The sequence below is a fragment of the Lonchura striata genome, chromosome 3 (assembly GCF_050655825.1).
Source record: "Lonchura striata isolate lonStrDom1 chromosome 3, ASM5065582v1, whole genome shotgun sequence".
In the NCBI taxonomy this organism is placed as follows: domain Eukaryota; kingdom Metazoa; phylum Chordata; class Aves; order Passeriformes; family Estrildidae; genus Lonchura; species Lonchura striata.
Genome location: NC_140705.1, coordinates 15,151,106 through 15,169,815, shown reverse-complemented (window position 1 = coordinate 15,169,815; position 18,710 = coordinate 15,151,106). Strand labels below are relative to the sequence as shown.

General features: G+C 39.7%; 1 protein-coding gene across 1 annotated transcript in view; it reads left to right on the top strand.

Moving 5' to 3' along the window:
- The window catches only part of HPCAL1 (hippocalcin like 1), a 180,956-nt gene that overhangs the window by 45,648 nt on the left and 116,598 nt on the right, over nucleotides 1–18,710 (top strand). The window contains exon 2 of the mRNA XM_077782427.2: nucleotides 12,610–12,707. The gene's annotated coding sequence lies outside the window, so the exon portion shown is untranslated. The remainder of the gene's footprint in view (nucleotides 1–12,609; nucleotides 12,708–18,710) is intronic.

Genomic DNA, 18,710 nt, shown 5'->3' with positions numbered 1-18,710 from the left:
AAGAATTTTTTTCCCATTTATTAAGCATTGAAATAGGCTGTCCAGGAAAATGGTGGAGTCACCATCCCTGGAAGTATTCAAGAAACAGCTGGACATGGCACTTAGTGCTATGTTTATTTGCATGATGGTGTTCAGTCAGAGGCTGGAATCAATTATCTTGGAGGTCTTTTCCAACCTTAATGATTCTATGATTCTATTCAAATTTCTGTCGCTGTTATTTTAATTGCAGAATAATGAAAGTTTTTCTCAAATTGGTCCTCTGATTAAATATTACCTAGTTCTGTTTCAGCCCTGATTTTATTAATATGCTGGTGGAATTTTAGAGAGATTTAGATTATTTTCTTTGCAATCGTCTTTCTGCTTAGTCCTTATGGCATTTGTACTTGAACATTTATTGTTCTATTTTTAGTTGGAATTTCAGCCAGTTTCCTGGTATTAAAATGATAGTCTGGCAGAAACTCTCAGGGAGATCCTTACAGACCTGCTGATAGGTATGATTAAGGCTGGCTGAAAATTTTCCATTGAAATTCTCAGTTAATGAAAACTGGTTCATGACTCAGAGACAAGTATTGATGTTTATTTTTGCCACAGAAGTTTTCATTGAACGAGAAACAAATGCCAGTAGAGCCATTTCAGAAAAGTTGTGGTACCCCATCCCCAGAAGGCTTCAAGGTTAGGATCAATGAGCCTTTGAGCAACCTGATCCAGTGAGGGACATCTGGGACTATGGTGGGGGGGGGGGAGTAGCAACCCCCATGGAATCTGGTGGTTTTGGGTTTTTTGTTTGGTTGGGTTTTTTTTGCCAGTAAGATGCAACAAGCTGATACAGGTAAAATTGCCTGAATAGATGAAAACTTCAAATAATATATATCTGAACTCTCAAAGTAGAAGGAAAAATGTTCTTTCTCACAAATGGAATATAACCTGTTACCTCTGCAGCTAGGCTTAAATGGAGTCAAATCATGTCTGTGAATAATAAAGCAGTCATAATCCCAAGTACATCTTTACAACTCCACAGGTCTGGGATGGGAGGCTTTGTGATGTAAAATAAGCTTTCAGAAATGGAGATGGGAAAAAATTCAATTCTGAATTAATTGCTGCAGCATCTCCTTTCAGGATCTGGATGCTGACAATAACCCCCAGGAAGTAGCTGGAGGGAGCTGGAAGTTTGATCCCTCATGGAAAATATCTGTGTTTGTGGACTAATTTATGTAGTGATGGATACCCACCTACCACCAGCCTCCTACTATGTCTTTTTCTTTTTTCCTATCAGCTTAGGACAAATGGTAAAAAATGCTAATAGCAAAAGGATAAGCCTTAGGTGGCTAATGAACATTCTATAGTCACAAGTAAAAATGCATATCCTAACTCTGGAGGTGAAATGTGTATCTCAATCCTGAATAAACATCTTGCAGGCCAGTTATTGCAAGGGAAGCTGTGCCTAATGTCCTGGAACTTGAGGTCTGTACAGGCCCTAGCTTCTCCCTGGATATAAGGAGAGTGAAAATCCTGTAAGTGTGATATACAGCACTTGAATGTGAACTACAATATCTCTGTATGGTTAGGTCTTACACAGATACTCTGCAAGTAAAAATTTTGCAGAATTAGATGTAATTATTCCTTGTCTATTGAATATTTACTGTTTCCAATACTGTTGGACTAATAGAAGATAAGCCATTATGGAATATGGAGCAAAAATGTGTCTGGACATATGCTCAAATTGTATTTGAAAAAAATAAACCAGCAAATGATGTATACTGATCGGAGAATTGATTGAAAAGATATGTCATTAATATTTCAAAAGATAGCAGCTTCCAAAAATGCAAGGTTTGCCTGCAAGGTTCTCATGGTGACATAATGAAGGAAGAATCCTGAAGATCTTCTCTGCAGAAACTGCAACAACAATTGGAGATAATAATCCTGTAAGAGAAGAGTTTCCAAGAACAAAACTCTGATTTTCAGTCTGAGTATTTGGAAAACCAGCTGCTTTCATGAGTCTTCTGTGGCTTTTAAGAAATGTCCTGGTTTTAGACTTCTAGAGCCTTTGAAAACTGGCTAGGTTCCTTTGAATACTTGTGTATATTCATAATCATTCATGGCAACTGTTGATATAACTCAGTGCTAGCTGAAGACACATTTCCTATTCCCTTTCATAAAATTAGGCCAGTGATTTAAGCATTCTGGAAAGATCAGAGTTTTGCTTTGTTCCAATATACCTCTAAGCTTGGATTAATGCCCAAAACTGCATTGACACGTAACAACACCTGAATTCAGCTCTATTACTTAAGAATACAAATGCACTCAACCAAGATAGAGCAATATAGTTTTACTGACTTTTCCAAGAAAGCACAGATTTGAGGGGAGTGGATGAGGGAGGGAAATAATCTGTTTGTTTCATTTTTTTAATTTTTAGAAAATCTAGAAATTTTAACTTTTCAACTTGCAGCCCCCTCACATAGCAGTGATTGACCAGATGAACAGAGATGAAATGACACTTGCTATACAAATCAAAAAATGTGGGTTAAACAAATGCGTAGTAGAAACAGTAAGATGTTAAAGAACAAGAAAAATAATCATAAAGCTCAACTGATGCAAAAAACTTCAGACACAATAATGCTCTTTTTTTCAAAGGCACAAAGGCTGAAGTGGTTTCATGCTATATGAAGAAGGAATAGAAAATTCTCTTGAGGTATCAGCAATCATGGATCAAATTTCTAGATTATGTTATTTAACCTTCAAATGTTGTTCAGAGCTTCATCTAAGTACTACATGTTGGAGAAGTTGGTATCTGTTGGCTCTTTTTCACTGTGAAGGGTGATCGCCAAGGTGATATTTAATTAGAGCACCAACTATCACCATGATATCCCAATGTTGGCTGAGCCTTTCTTAAGTTTTATTTGTAGATAAAGCATGGTATAGTAGAACTTGCATTAATTTTCTTCTTTGCTCTAAATCTTTTCCTTAGTGTGTGTGTTGTGTGTGAAAACATTGATAGTTTCCAGGTCCTCTGCACAAGATATGTTGAATCTGTAGGCAGTGACAAAAAGCTCACTGATTTTGATGGGGCCAGGATTTCACCTGAGAAATCTCAGCCCTGGTGAATTTTAGATTAATGATTTGTTTCCAGTCAACAAATGCAAACTGGAAGTCATCTGTCCTCTTAAAATGAGTCTTATTACCTCACGGTTCCAAATTAGTTTTTGGTGTTAGGAAAACATCCTCCCTTCATGCAATCCTTCAAACAATGAGCTTTCCTGACATCTGGAATCTTAGAGGGATATATATGTGAGACATAGAAATGATGGCAATAAAAAAGGGAGGAAAGAAGAGGTGTCCTGTTTACAGATGTGTGTCTTTGGTGGCTGGCTGACTTAGCTAATGTGCCATGTGTGATTTTGGTAGTGTACCACATCACCAGCTTAGCAGAAAGGAAGTTACTGCTGTCACATGTGAGGTCTGATGGAAACAGGTGGCTCAGCTTGCCTGGGGATTCAGTGTGAGAAGGCTCAGCTGGACAGGTCTGTTTGCCAGCAGATGTGAAATGGAGAAATGCCCTCAAGGCTTCAGAGACATTCATGGTAGAGATGCCCTCAGCAGGGATGTGATGTGGAGCCAGACTCCAGGTACCTGTCCCAGAACTGCCATCCAAATCCTAACCATGAGAGAAGTGGGGCTGAGGAGAATCCCTCCAAGTGGGGGATTTACTTGGGAGGTAAAATGATGCCTTTATCACTGGCTGCATGGCAGAGCTGCTGGCTCTTCCAGCTGCCTGCCTGTGTTGTAGGCAAAGCATTTGAAGATATGAAGTCCTATTAAATACAAACAGGGTTGTGTTTTATTCCTAAGAGCATTTTTTTTCTTTTCATTTTTAGCATTTTCCTTGAGCCTTATTTGTCTTTACTTCCTCCTATCATTTTTCCCACTTGTCTGATACTGTATAACAAGGAGAATCCAATTAAAATATCAAAGTTAGGGCACTCTATTTTCTGCTGTGGATGACACCCTCAGGTGATGGTTTCTTAGGAAACAATATATGCCCTCTTGGACAGGAGGAAATATATTCTGCCAGTCATTGGAGAGTCAGTGTTGGAGCTTATGCTGACAGGTGCTGGCTCTTGGAAGGGAGCAGATGGCAGAGAGACATCCAGCAGATCTAATTAAACAATGAGGCATCATAATACCTATGAAGGAAATGTACATTAGTCCAGTCCTGTCACACTTGGAAGAACTTCTGCCAGGGTTGCAGGAGTTTTGGGAAAAATTGTATGTTGTTATTATTATTTATTTTTTTAGGTGCGTTGGCAAGGGGATTAGCTTCTCCAACACATACTGATCTGTGCCATCTCCTTGGGATGGCAAGTCCTATCAGTAGCAGCTGACAGGACTTCAGGAAGAGCCAATGTGAAGAGTACAGGAGGCAGGAAAAGCAAGATCTTAAATTATGGCCTACAGAATAAGAGGATGGCTCCTGCAATAGCCTGTGGATTAGACCTCATTCTCTGATGATTTTTTTCTTTATTTCCTGGTCTTTTCTTTGCAAACATCGGTGGTCAAGAGGTTACTGTCTCTGATCTCCTTTCTCTGCAATTTGAATACAAGAGATTCAGGATGTTTAAAAGTCTCATTTTTCAAGTGAATTCTTGGAAAATGCTCATTATTGCATAGTAAAAAGTGTTGGTATATATTACAGGATTTTTTTTTTCTCAGACAATATCTAGTTTTTGTTGAAACTATTTTTCTTTGAAGCTGCAAACCATTAGGCATTGTATACAGCTAGTATGCAGATATGCTTACAACCAAAATATAATCAATCAAACACCACTTTCTAAACAAAGCTGGAAACTTTTTGTGTAAAAACCATTAGGATCACTTATATGCAAGATACCAATTCACTAAGTGGTAGGATAATGAACAATCTAAGGCATACACTAAAGTGCAGATAATGAGACTCCTACTTATTCACATTTCATTAGCAGTATAAAGGATCTAAATCAGCTCTGTTGCTACTCATTCCATAAAGCATTGTCATCACTTTAATTTAAAAATACTGATCTTAGTTCTCTATAATTACTGTATAAAAGCCCGAGATATTGTTTCCAAGAGATCAGGTTTACTTTCCTGAACAAAAATGGGCATGGGCATCATAATGAGCTTTGTATCAGCTAGTCGGGTTTATTCACCCCTACAATGGCTCATCTTACTCTGGAAATAGAGGGACCTCTGGCTGACCTTTTGTTTCAGAGTTCATGGGCCAGGAGCCTCTTTTAAAGCATAGCTGGCCTCTGCTTTGGAGCTAGAGTGGCTGTTCCCTTCAGACAAAATGAACCCACTGGGATAAAACTCTCCATGAGCAAAGGTCTCAGCAGCTCCTGTGGACTGGGAGCCCCATGAAGTGCTGAGGGTGTGAGGAAGAGGAGGTCTTTGCCTCCACGGAGCCTGCTGCAGAGCCAGGAGGCTGCCCCTCTGCTGCAGCACCTCAGGGCTCATTGCTGCAGCTGCAGGGAGCAAACGTTACCCAGTATTGTACCCTGTTCCTGGACAATTATACTGACCCTGTCCGGGCTGGTTTCTGCCATGAGGATGGTTGGTTTGCCCCAGTAGTTTGGTATTGCTTGCTCAATTGCTTGTCTTCTCTTTAAGACACTGTAATACCTACATAAAAGTTACATTATTGTTTTTTTCCTTCATCAAACCATTATATTTTTATACTCAAATATTTTAAGTATAAAAACCTACAGCAGATTATTATGAATGCTGCCAACTTAACATTTAATAACTTTTGCACTCTTTTCTACCCAAATGTGCTCTATTTAATGGAAGATAGCTCTTGCTTATGTTCAGAGAGCATGATTGATAGTCAATTAATGTTTGGTTCACTGGTACATCTCATCATGAACCTACAGCTCATCCTAGACAGGAGTTACTAAACTTCACTGCATTTATGTGAGAAATATTCCTGAAGTGTAGTAACTTTACTTCACATAAGGGTTCCTCCAAGAAGTGAGCGAAGAATTGAATTGCCCATAGCCTCCCAGCAGAACTGTGGGCAAGACAGATAGAAGACACTGTCCTGGGTATTCTTTGAATCTCTGTGTGGCCTATTGCTCTGAAAATATAGCACATTACTTTTATTTAAAAAAAGTGAATGGATCAATAGAACAATGCTGCAGCAAAATTAATTTTGAATCACAGTCGTTCTTGGAAAATAGTCATCATGACTGAATAATTGCTTCCCAGTACAAAATAAAAGGGACAATCTTGGTTATTTAAGAATATTCTTATTATGTAACATCACTTTATTTAGCAATAGAGTATTATTTTTAAAACCACCTTACTGAGAAATAGAGCATTTTTGGGTTTAGTAGCAATCTTTGAAAGCAGATTTTTTTTTTTCTCTACAGTACCAGCAACCCATTTATTGATTAGGTTGATACATTTTTGTCCCACTCATTAAAAAAAAAAAAAAAAAAGACAAAAAATTCTCAGTATTTTTAGAGAGATGAGCCTGCATGAGCATTTTAAAATCTTCTATAAGCCCATGCTTTGTTTCTTGAAAAGATAAATTCAAATGTTTCTAAGTGCTTTATCAAGGAAGAAAAGACAAGAACTCTTCCTCCTGTGCTTTGCAATTTAACCCTTTAAGCCTGTGAAAAAACAAGTCCAAAATGCTGCTGGATCTAAGTAGGAGTTTCATTTTTCCTTTCCTGCTTTGCACCAGTGAAAATGACTTCCCCAAATGCTGTAGTTAGTAGACCTATTCTGGTATTCCTATCTTCTATGTCAAATTTCAATCAAGAGAGAAAGTCTGCATCCAATTAAATGAAAAAGTGGGTTGATTTTTGCAATGATGTTTCCATTGAGCTTGAATGCTTCTCTGAGCACTCTCCAAAGGTGGCACAGTGTTTTCTGTTCCAAGCTGAAGGCTGATCAGGCTGGCAGGGAGGCAGTAGGAGCTCTGGGGAGGAAAGACGAGGCTGATCACTGCTGTTCCCCCTCCCTGCAGGCTGTGGAGGCTTTCAGCCCCCATATTCAAGCCCAAATATTCACTGATTTTTGACACCCCAGGATTTTGTACTGCCAACCAGTACAAAGGCTGGGTTGCCATTGGCTTTTTCAGTCTTGGTGCAGGTTTCATCTGTCCTGAGAATCAATGTGAGCTGATAGGAGTGGTTTGTACTGCAAGTGATGGTGATGACCCTGGGTCCACACTAAGTGCATTTCAATGCTTATGAGGTCCTGGTCCTGGTCCTGTGCACTGAATTCCTTTTAGAGTATGGTAAGTGGAAACAACTGAGAGACAGCTCCTTTCAAAGCTGCACTCATGATCCAAGCTAAAACATTACAGCCCAATGCACTGATACAGGCAGAAATATCAGGAGGGAAAATAATGGTAAAACATCCTGCTGAGTGGCCCCAGAACTTCACTGAGGATTGTCTTGAGAACAAAACAAACCCAAGGACATAACAGAGTGAATAAAAGGCCAGTGAAATTTCTGAGAGCTAAATGGTTAATAATAGCAAAAAAAAAAAAAAAAAAAAAAAAAAAAAAAAAGCAAAAATAATAATAATAGCAAAAAATAGTACAATCCCAGAGAGAAGTTGTCAGGGATTTAATTTTTAATTACATTTTTTGTTATAAAATAGGTGTTTAGGAGAAATTAAAAATGGCTGACTAGAAAGAAGATTATTTGGAAAACTAAATTTCCCCATATTCTTGTGCTAAGCAAAAGCCCAACAAAAGGAGGAGAGATTAATCCCTTAGGCTTTTTTTCTAAAAGCAAACTGTATTTGGACAATGGATTTTATTAGTACCATTTTCATACAAGCTAATGTAATGATTAATATTTTGCATTACTTGCAAAATACTTGCTTCTTAGTCCCTTAGGATTGTCAGTGAGATACACTGCCATTGTTGTCTGCTTTTTCTCCTTTTTTCTTACGTTAAAATGGGTTCTTCCCTCCCCTGGTTTCCAAGTATCTTTCCGAGAAAAAAACATAGCAACTCATTGTCATTGGGTTGGGTGGAGAAAGGATGTACAATGGAAGATATTCAGAGATGTGTTTCCAGGGAAAAACATATGCCATGAAATTCTGAATGAACCAAACTACAGACTACAAGGACGACAATGTAGCAGAGGGGGAAAAAGGAACAGGCATTTAAACAAATGTGCATTAAAACACCTGAGCCCTTATGGTCTGTTTAGAAACTTCATGCCAAATATAACATTTCATTTCCATGCCAGCATCAGCCTTAGATATTATCTCTTCTACTTGATGCCAAGTAAGTTGTTATTAATTGCTATCTGAGTGCTCATCTTTATGCAGCATGTGGAGGCTGACTAATGTAGCATTTGGGCACTTTCAATCAATTCACATAAATGCAAGCCAAGGACTATTGCAGGGAACTTCCACAGTAAGCATGGGACTGGATTTAAAGTTAATTTGCTGGAAATACACTAGGCAATCATATCTTCTTTTACTGTTCAAGACTGCGTTTGGGTTAGAATCTGACCTAAAATTACATGATTGTTGTTACTCTGAGTGTTTCCATATTTTGGTAGAGAATGAATTAGAAAATGTAATTTCCAGTTTTACACATTTAAAGATAGTATAGATACTTTCCCCCTCTTTAAATTGCTTCAGTTATTGCTTATTAATTTCTGCTTTTCATAGTAAATTATAATTGCTCTTTGCAAACCTTTCCTTCTTAACTGCTGATTTTTAAGGATGAGTTATAATAGCAGATAGATTCCAGAAAATTCTTTACTCTGAACTGTTTTCAGTTCCATTTATGTTTTTATGATACACTGATATCCTTACATGTGTAGTGAAATCTTCAAAGCCTGCTGTTACTTTCTGAAAGAAAATTAAATTCTTCAAACAATAAAAATTATTCCTTCCTAACCTGTGTATCTGATGTCACTCAACCTTTCTTTCTGAAGCTAAATAGAGCTTTTTCCAGCCAAGGAGTAGGAAAACTAGGATATTATTTTTTGCCATGTCTGAATGTATTCTTTTCTACTCGCCTGATAACTCCACTTATTTGAAAATCTTTAAATACATCTTAATCTGAAAAGGTACATTGATTAGAGTGTTCCTTCCCTTGTTTGCAATCAGGCTGTGTTTTGTTCCCTGAACTTCAAAGAGCTGATTATAATGTATCCTGGCTTCTTCTGGGTCTGGATTTTGATCTTATTCATAATAGCATAAATGGGAAAAACTTGCTTGAAATCACTGTCTCCTGTCAACAAAAATAAGATCTGACTTGGATTTTATTAAGAGAGAACTGTATTTGTTCTGTTACTCACACTCCAATTCTCCATTGGTTTTCTGTCTGCATCCAAATCCTCACTGCAGGGTGTCCATACAGTGTAGAGACCTCTGAAGAACTCTAAACCTTACTTTTATTTTTCCCACTATTAATTCTTGCTTCTAGTGCTCCTGCCTTCTGCTTGCTCTCTCACAATACCTCTACAGGGTTTTTCACCCTCTCTTCTTCTCACAAATCTCCGGTCTCTGTCCTGAGCTACTTAGCTACTTCAGCTGTTTGACTCATTAGAAATTATTCCAGATGCCATCCATCTCTCTCCTGTTCATTGTTGAGTCCTCTTGCTGTGACTAATTAGGTTTTTTTCTACTGTATGAAATAATGGCTTGCAATATTTGCTTCTTTTTGGGTCACAAAAGTGGGCAAATAAGCATAAGAATCACAGTATCATAGAATGGTTTGGGTTGGACAACGCCATAAAGATCATCTAGTTCCAACTCCCTGCCATGGGCAGGGACACCTTGGAAAAGCACCAGAGCAGGTTGCCTGGCCTTGAACACTTCCAGGGATGGGACAGCCCAGAAGCAGCATTAGCCTTTCTTCCTGTTTGCTCCTGTTGCATTTCTGACACCCTGTGAGGAGAGTTGACACGAGGGTTTTGTGAAGACAAGATGATCCTTGACATGGTTCACAGGAAACATTGAGTGATATAATATAGATTCCAAAGCCTTTTTCTTAATGTGACTTTATGACTCTTAGTGTGAATTCTGTGCCTATAAGCACCACACAACCACACTCTATTACAGAACTTGTGTGTTTAAGCTAACTTGTTCTCCTGACCTCCTCCATGGGCAGTTCCAGCCTGCAGTGCAAACAGATCTCTGATGTGTTTGATGTTGATGTAGCCTTGGCTTTGGTCATTTACTGACAAGACATTCTTTTAGTGCTTTGGAGAGAAATGCTTCTTCTGTGAATCTTCACTGGCCACTAAAGTAACCAAATGATCAGCTCCTAGACAGAGCTGCATAACACTTTTTTACCTCTCTTTTCCAAGATCACAGGTCTCAAAACTGTCCTCATTAAATGGTTGTAGCTACCATCACCTCATCACACAGCCATCTGCTCCCCACCTTCAAACAAAGGCAACTTTCTTCTGATCAATCCCTGCAACTGCTGATGTGGAAAGGTTGCACCAAGAACTATGCATATTTTGTGTTGCCCCTTAATGGCATTTTGCAAGTGAAAGCAACAAGGAGCAAAAAGCATTATGTCATTAACAAGCAAGAAGAGAGAAATGTGGAACCATCAGAGAACTTTAGCACAGAGCAGTGTGGGACAAGGGATGTGTATTTATTTCCTAGAGACATTTTTCTAAAGGAAATGCAGTATGAAAAAAAGTCCATTGAGATATCTATTGAGATAGAAATAATTCAGAGAGAATGGAGTAATCCATTTACCTCTATTTTTTCCCAAAAAGCAGTGAGCAGTGCAGATATTTTCTTAGTTCTATGAGACATTCAAATGCATTTATGTGTGTTGCTGGGTTAATGGCAAACCCTGGTTTTGTGGATCCCTGAATGTAACTTGGCCTTATCCCATGCCTGGCACTGCAATGGAGACTTTCTATGATCAAACACAATGAAGAAGATTGCTTGAATAATAAGCAGTAGCATCAGGTCAGCTCCATAGAATTTCTTAGAGCATTATCTTGCAAGACCATTTGTTATTAATGGCATTCAGGTTAGGTGTCCCGAAGTCAACCTTGTGGGACAGAGGAAAGTGCTAGTTCTGAGTTTTGAAGGTTTGTAAGTCATATGAATATTACCATGTATGAATTGAATGTTCAAAGCAAAGAAAAAATCCCACCATTATTGATCAATGAGACTGTATTGACAAGATTTGTGTTCCCCCATTTTTATGGAAGAATGGCAGTAAAAAGTACTGGAAAAACTCTAGGGCAAGTTCTAGACTTGATGGAGGAAATGGATATACTCCCAATAGCTTCATCTTGATGGTGAGATGGCATCTTCCCTAGCATCAGTGATCCAAAAGATTGGGCCATGTGATCTCCCCAGAATCTACCTTTAAATCATTATTCCAGACATCAGAGAAGGCAGTGTCTCCTCTCAAGAAATGAATCCCCAACCCACTGATATTAAGAGATTTTCCATGGGATTATTTGCCTTACTGGAAGTCTCATCACCAGTTGATGGTGTTGATTGTGCTTTGTCTGGGAAGAATAAAATTAAATAGAGGAAAGCACTGAAGTGAACTGATGTCTGAATTCACTGGGGTAGCACCAGGGAGAATTCTCCATTTGTTCTTACCTATGTCACTAGATCAGCTTGATGCTGAAGATCCTTCCCTCACATCCAAATCAAACCAAATCAGACCAAAACAATCTCACCCAAATCCCCAAAAGTGCCAAACCAGACATTTGGAATCTGTATTATAAATGGTGACCACGTGCCTTGCTTCTGAATGCCTTCTATATAACTACAAATAATTATTTTAAAGGTATAATCCTCTAACACAAATTGTACAAAATGTGTGTTTTCTATTGCTGATTGTAGTCTCCCCAGAGACAGCTGGGACATAGAGATCCACATTTGGTCATATCCAGATGACAGACTCCTGAAGATCTTGGGTTTTTGGGAAAATAATGACTAAATAACCCTAAGAAAATTTGGAAGGTTTCATTCAGGAAAGGGGGAAGCTTTTCCTATAACTGTTTTTTACCATACCTATCATATAAATTAAATAATGTCCTTCCCCCACTCTCTTTTTTTTTTTCACATGAGTGGTAGACTATCTTTTCCTACATAGAGATACTAGCATTGAAAGTTGGTGAAAACAGATCTGGAGGAGATTTTTTTTTGAAATGTCATGTGGGATTTTGTAGCTGAGAAATACTGAAATGGATACTGAGTTAGTGACACATATATCAGTTCAAAACTATCTCTTTTTTCCTGATTAATTTAAAAAAGATTATCATTTTGTCTTGTGTCTCCTCACTTTACTGGAGTTTTCATTGGTGCATATGGAGCCTGGGCATGGATCATAACTCTCCTGTTGCCTGGCAGGGTGGGAGGGGAAGCAGCCCACAGAGCAGACTTAGGCTGCCCCAGTCATGGTAGCATAATTCAGAGATGGATGGAGTGGTGTGAATGAAATTTGTGCAGTTAACTTAGTCACTAGAATAAAAATTAAGACTATTGATGCGATTTGGGGGTGGTGGGCTGAAAGAAGTGCCAGAGGGTTTTGTGGACACTCTCTGTGATTCAAGGCACCTATTTGTTTTAGGGATTTTGATCCTGCTTATCACCATCCTTCTGTTCTAGAACAAGATCCACAGCTTCCTGATCTGTCCCACAGCCATGGAGGAAGGATCCCCATTAACATCTTGGACAACAAGGACAGCCCATCTCCTTCTGCTCAGGTATATGCAAAACAGACAGTCTGAGGGCTGAACCAAAATTTTCATGGAAGGTTTGTCTCCCAGTACTTTTCCATGAATATAACTTGAATGGTCTGTAACAGCTGGAAAACAGATCAGTTAGCTGTAAATATGCCATGTTAGTCACCTGTTTAATGGGATATTTCCTCAGATTACATGTGCACATTTCTAAGTGTGGGATCTCAGCTCACCTAACACCTGGCAGATGAAGGTTTGAACAGGAGACCTGGTGGGGCTTTCAGCTGCTGCCTGAGTGGGGATCTGTGGTGTGCACACAAGCAGCCAAAGCAGCAGGCTAGAGGGCTCTGCATGTCCCTGCTCAGCTTGTCCCCCAGGCACTCCACCCTACTGGAGTTACTGTCCTTACACTGCTGTAAATCTGGCTGCTACCTTTGCTCATTCCTTAGCAGACACTTCCCTCATGATAGGTTTATATCCTTTCTGGTTTCTTGGTCAAATTACAACCAAAGAATTGCCTTTGTGCTTTCATACATCCCATCTCAATGTTTGCCACACAGTCTTTTTCCTCCTGGCAGCTCTTGCCTGAGTTGGCTGATTTTCAGCAGTGGATGAACAAAGTACTTTTGAATCAGGTGATCATCTGCCATCAGCCAAAGCAGCTCTGCTCATTATAATGGAGTTTTTCTTGGACCCACAGATGACCTCATCCAGGTTCCCTAAAGGCACCTGGGATTCAGGTGATGGGAACACAGCATTAGCTCATGCTCTCTGGTACATGGGAAGATCCCAACCATAACCATCAGGATAATTTTTCTCAGCAAGGCTTTCCCCATGAGACAAATTGGCCAGGACAGTCTCTGGCTGCAGCCCTGGTATCGGTGCTGGCCCGGTGGAGTCGGCTGTGCGAGTACAGCAGAGCTGCCTGAGCAGGTTTGCTTAGGTTGAAAGGTGATTATCACTGCTGCTCTGAACAGTTTCTGACTGTACAGCCCAAATGTTGTTTGTGTTGTAATAATGCCTTCAAGTTCTCAAAGATATTAAAGACCTCACTCTGTAATATTCTCTTCATGGGAGACCATCACTGGCCCATGAGCTGCCAGAATAAGGACAAATGTGTCCTTCTGTGAACTGTGCAGTTAATGAAGCTCAGATCCATACAGATTTGAAGCCTATGTGTCTATCCTTTTCCAGGATGTTCCCTCCCCTTCCTAAATCCTCACTGTCCATCCTACTATTGCAATAGAAACACCAATTTCTCTCTACAGTGACATTTTCCCCCTTCCTCAGCCCAAGTCCCAGGCAGGAGGCAGACCCCACCTGGGCTCTGGTGGGGATGGAGGCAGGACATACCTTGGCTGTTTCAGAGCTGCATGTGTGCTTTGGGCAAGAAGCATGCACCCACTGAATGCCTGGGAAAAGGCTGCACTGGGGAGGGAGCTTCAGAGCTGCCTCTGATGGGGCCAATGGGTTGGCTTTAATTCCTTAAACTCACAGAAACATGATGCAAGCAGATCTTCAGCCAGGGAGAGTGTTTGATGACATTAAAAATGATCAGGTTCAATATATCTTTATGCCTGTTAAAACCATGTAAGATCTCCACCCAGGTTTTTTGGCAAAAAAATCCACTCTGCATCTGACCTTCTGATTTTCAAGTACTCCAGGTCTGTAATAGGAACTCTTTACTGCTCTTTTAAGAAACACTTTATTGGGAAAAGGAGCACTCCTAAGTTGTGGAAAACACAGTATCAAAGTATGTGCAATTAGTATGTGTAATAATACCCCTTATCACCATGTATCTAATCACCTTCTCTGCTATAGCTGCAGATGCATTGTAATATCTTAAAAATGTAAATGAAATAATCCACTGATGAATCTGTTGTGCAGATTTAGCATATTGATGAAGAGGATTTCAAGTGCATCACAGAAGGGTTTTTTTTTTTTTGCAGCATACATCAGGTAATTACTGATTTTTGGTAGGGAAAGGCTGTATGGTGGGATTTCTTTGGTCATTGTGTGCACAAGCTCCATCTCAATGGCTTTGTCTGCATTCAGCTGGGTTGTAGTGTAAGGATCAAACATCATGCCCAGCCCCAACAGGGACACCAGAGATCTCCACATGTGTTTAGAATCAGCCCTCTGTGACCTCTGAACATTCAAGGCAGTGTAGTCTAATGCAAAAAGGTGAGTTTAAGAGACATTTGATCTTTGGCTGCTACTGGGTCTTCTCTGATTTCTGTATCTTTGAGTTTGGATATTTTTCTGCCTATCCATAGGTGATGTCTAATAAGAAGTAAATTTCCTAATCTTCCCACATACTCAGTGGAAAAAGAAAAGACTTGATTCCTTCTGAAATTGTTTTTATCTCCACTGTCTCAGTTGTGAGCCTATGAGAGTTGCAACCCTAGTTTAGGTACTTAAAGATTGCATTGGGTGTGTTTAGACTTGATTACCATTCTCTCTTTGGTTACAGCATTTCATCTCTAAGGAATGAAAGATTTCTGTTATGTCACTAATACCTTAGCACATCCTTTAGGAGAAACTGAAAGGCAGAAAACAACGGTGATCACAAATTAAAAAGGAAAGTATTGTTGCTCACAGCAAAAAAATAACTTCTGCCCATCCTCCCATCCTGAGTTGTCAGCCTGCCACTAGACCTCCCTACCCACTCACTTCTGCCTCCCCTGCTGGGCTGGGCAGCAGTTTTCCTTCTTTTCTTATTTTTTTCAGTAGAGTTTGTAGAAATCAATGAAAGTAAGAAAAGGAAGAGAGCAAAGGAAATGATGAAGAGACACAGGTGACAGGGGGTGAAAGTGAAAGGGTGGGTGTGAATGCTAGAATGAGAAAAAAGAGACACTGCCTTTTAAAAACAGGAAAGAGTTGATAAATAACCCTGAGTAAAGCTATGAGTACAGGAAAGAGTAGAGTAGACATGGAGAACACAGATCAAATGAAGAAAAAAATAAATGCAAATGAAGAATGAATAAGAAGAGTAAGACAAGAAAACTCAGTTTGGATAAGCTAATTTTATTTGCACTTCCAAATAAAAGTTTCTTCCTGAAGTCATCCTACATCACAGTTAAAAACAAAAAGAGAACAATAACCAAACCAAAAAAGTGATGTCAGGCAGATAAGGATGACAACTCATACTGCCTGCCTTCTTCAGTCTTCACAATTAACATATGCAAATGGCTCTAAGCGTGGAAATCCTGCTGCAGAAATCCTTCTGCAGAAATCCGCTTCTGCCAGAAGTCCTGCAATGGAGAGATTGCAACATGGATAAGCAAATCTTTGGAAGCCAGGCATGTATCCCACTTCATCTTGTACCACTTGCCTCCTTTTTCAGGTACATCTCTGAAAATGATTGAGAGGAAGATGGGGGCAGATGTAGACAAGAAATCAGCACTTTGATAGAAAGCAGAGGCTTGTGGTTGGGTGTGTTTATCTCAGCTCCCTGGGCTTTCAGAGGCCTCCCTCTTCCCCAGGCTCCAGCCTGCTCCTGCTGCTGCTTTTCCCTTGAAGGAGTGTTAGGTTACTGCTGCAGATTTTTAAAAACACTGATGTGAAATATCCTGCTTCTGTCACCATTGCCTAGGCAATGCTTTTCCTAAGACTCCTTGAATTAGCTGGAGCAGGGCCAGCCAGGACTTATTGACAATTACTCTGAGGGAATGATTGAATCCTTCCCCATCTTCCATCAATATAAATCAAGCTGGTCAGAGGGAGGAGAGGTTATTTTTATATCAGATAACAGTGTTTGATGGAAGATAAGAAAAAGCAATCAAAACTAAACTATAGTTTTTCTATTTCTTGAAAGTAGCTTTGTCTACCAGCTTTTGCTAACTATAGGACATCTGCTCCACAAAATTACCTCCTTATGGATCTGCTCCAGACTCACTATAAGTATCTGCAGATCATGCAGAAACAGGAAATAATGGCAGGGAAGAGGGAAGCAACGGGCATCTTCTTTCACCTGGAAAAATTAAGAGAATGGGAAAAATTTGCAAACCTTGGTAAGACAGTGTAGGAAAGATGATGATTAATATCACCCATAAAAATAAGCAAGACAAGCATAGAAGCAAAAAATTGATAGCTAAATTACTCTGATCTTGCCAAGGGCCTTTCACTTATGGTGTTTAGCTTTAGAAAAGCTGCAGGGAGTCTATAATAGGAGGATAAGCCAATCCAAAAAGCCTACAGCAGCTTTCCTGATATCAGTAGAAGATCTGCCCTGAGGCATGTTCCAGGTTTTCCTATGGTGATAAACTGGTGGTCATGGCAATCCAGATAGATGTTTGTTTGGTCTGGTGGTGGTGTGTTGAAAACCCTGTCTGTGGCAGGGGAACTCTGCTGCTCCCCTGTTAGCAGGCTGCTGGTCTTCTCCTGGGTAAGGAACATGCACTTCTGTCTGTGTTCAACCTTACTGTCTATTAAACAGTACATATCCCAGGAAATAAAAAGCAGGCTGCAAGCAGGCTTCTGTTTAGCTAATTGAATTTTATTAGTCCAGTTTTAAATATTGTTCCTACATCTTCTAAATTAGCTGATCTGGGGGTCAGTGATTCTTTCTTTGGTCGGGTGATTTACCAAAAAGACATTAAACACAGATTAGTTGTGTGTATGATATGAATGGGAACATATTGACAAATTCATCATAATGGTTTCAGTCCTGTTTCTTCCAGCAAAGACACATGGTAGTCAAGTTGCTGCGAAGACTATCCCCATAGAGCTGGAGTCCTGGGCAGATGTGCTCAGCATATATAAATCATTTGGAAAGGATGATCTGTAGGTCATTATGAGATAACTTGTAAAGTCCAGCAAGTGCCAGCATGAAGGCTGGTGGAGTCTGCTATTCTGGAATTCCTAGACACTCATTTTGTGGGCCAGTGTCCTCTGAAAATATCCTCACAGATCCTTGTTGATGCCATATTGATACATTTTGAATTCCAGCTTGGTTTATCAGGTGGTGTTACATGCTATGCAGTCCAGGGAGACAGCCATGGTCTTAATTTGTTCCCTCTTTCTCCTACCCTCCCCACCCTCCCATTAAAAAGTATTCTTTGCCTGGCTCCACCTTATTTTATTGTGCCTTTCAAGTAAGAAACCATTAGAACAAGCAGTTAATTTGATTTTTATTTTAATGAGCTGTAAGATGTTCTTGTCTTCATCCATTGCTTTGGACTGTGCCATGGAAATGTTATACTTATGCCATTTTATTCTCTTTCTGGTTCTTCTAGTGTTTGTTTTTGTCCTTTTTAGAGAGTAGGAGCACTCAGCCCTTCTGTTGATGTGTCTCAGGTTTTGTGCTGCACCAAACTTCTTTGTGAAGGTCCCTTTTTCCATATCATTTTAGCATGCACATTATTTAGCTGTATTTTCTCAAAGTTGAAATTTGGGTTGTGTTGATTCACATTCATTTCTGAGTTGTGTATGTACATAGAAGGAGCTGTGCATTTTTTTCAAGACATATTTATAGTTGCTTTTCTGACCACAGATAGCTGACGAGGAGATTTCCTTGGAGATTGCTTGAGTTAACTTTGAATGTGGCCAGTGGTGATGCAGACAACACACTGAGCTCTAACACAGCTGCTCCCGTTCCCACAAGTGCAATTACTGAGTAATCTCAGTGCTAGTTGCTGTAAGCAGGGCAAGCTGAGTGTGGATGAGCCTAAAGCGAGTCCAAGCACTAATCAGCACACTGAAGCACACCCAGGTTCATATCACATATGCTGTATTTACCAGCCAGGAGGAATCAGAGCTGTTGACAGTGAACTGAGTCAAATAAATACCAGTAAGTGTGGACATTGGTATGGCTGTGTGGCCTCAGAGCTGATATTCCAAGCTAAGCTGCAAGTCAACTTCTGAAAATACTGAGTGTTTGCAAATAGTTATGTGACATCAACTGGAAAAAGAGGCAATTCAGAGCTCCTGAAGAGAGATAAAAATTGGCAGCTAATATCTGGTTTCAATCTCCTAAATTACAACTTACAGAATTGCTGTAGCTGAACCAGTTAAGCAAGGCCTGAG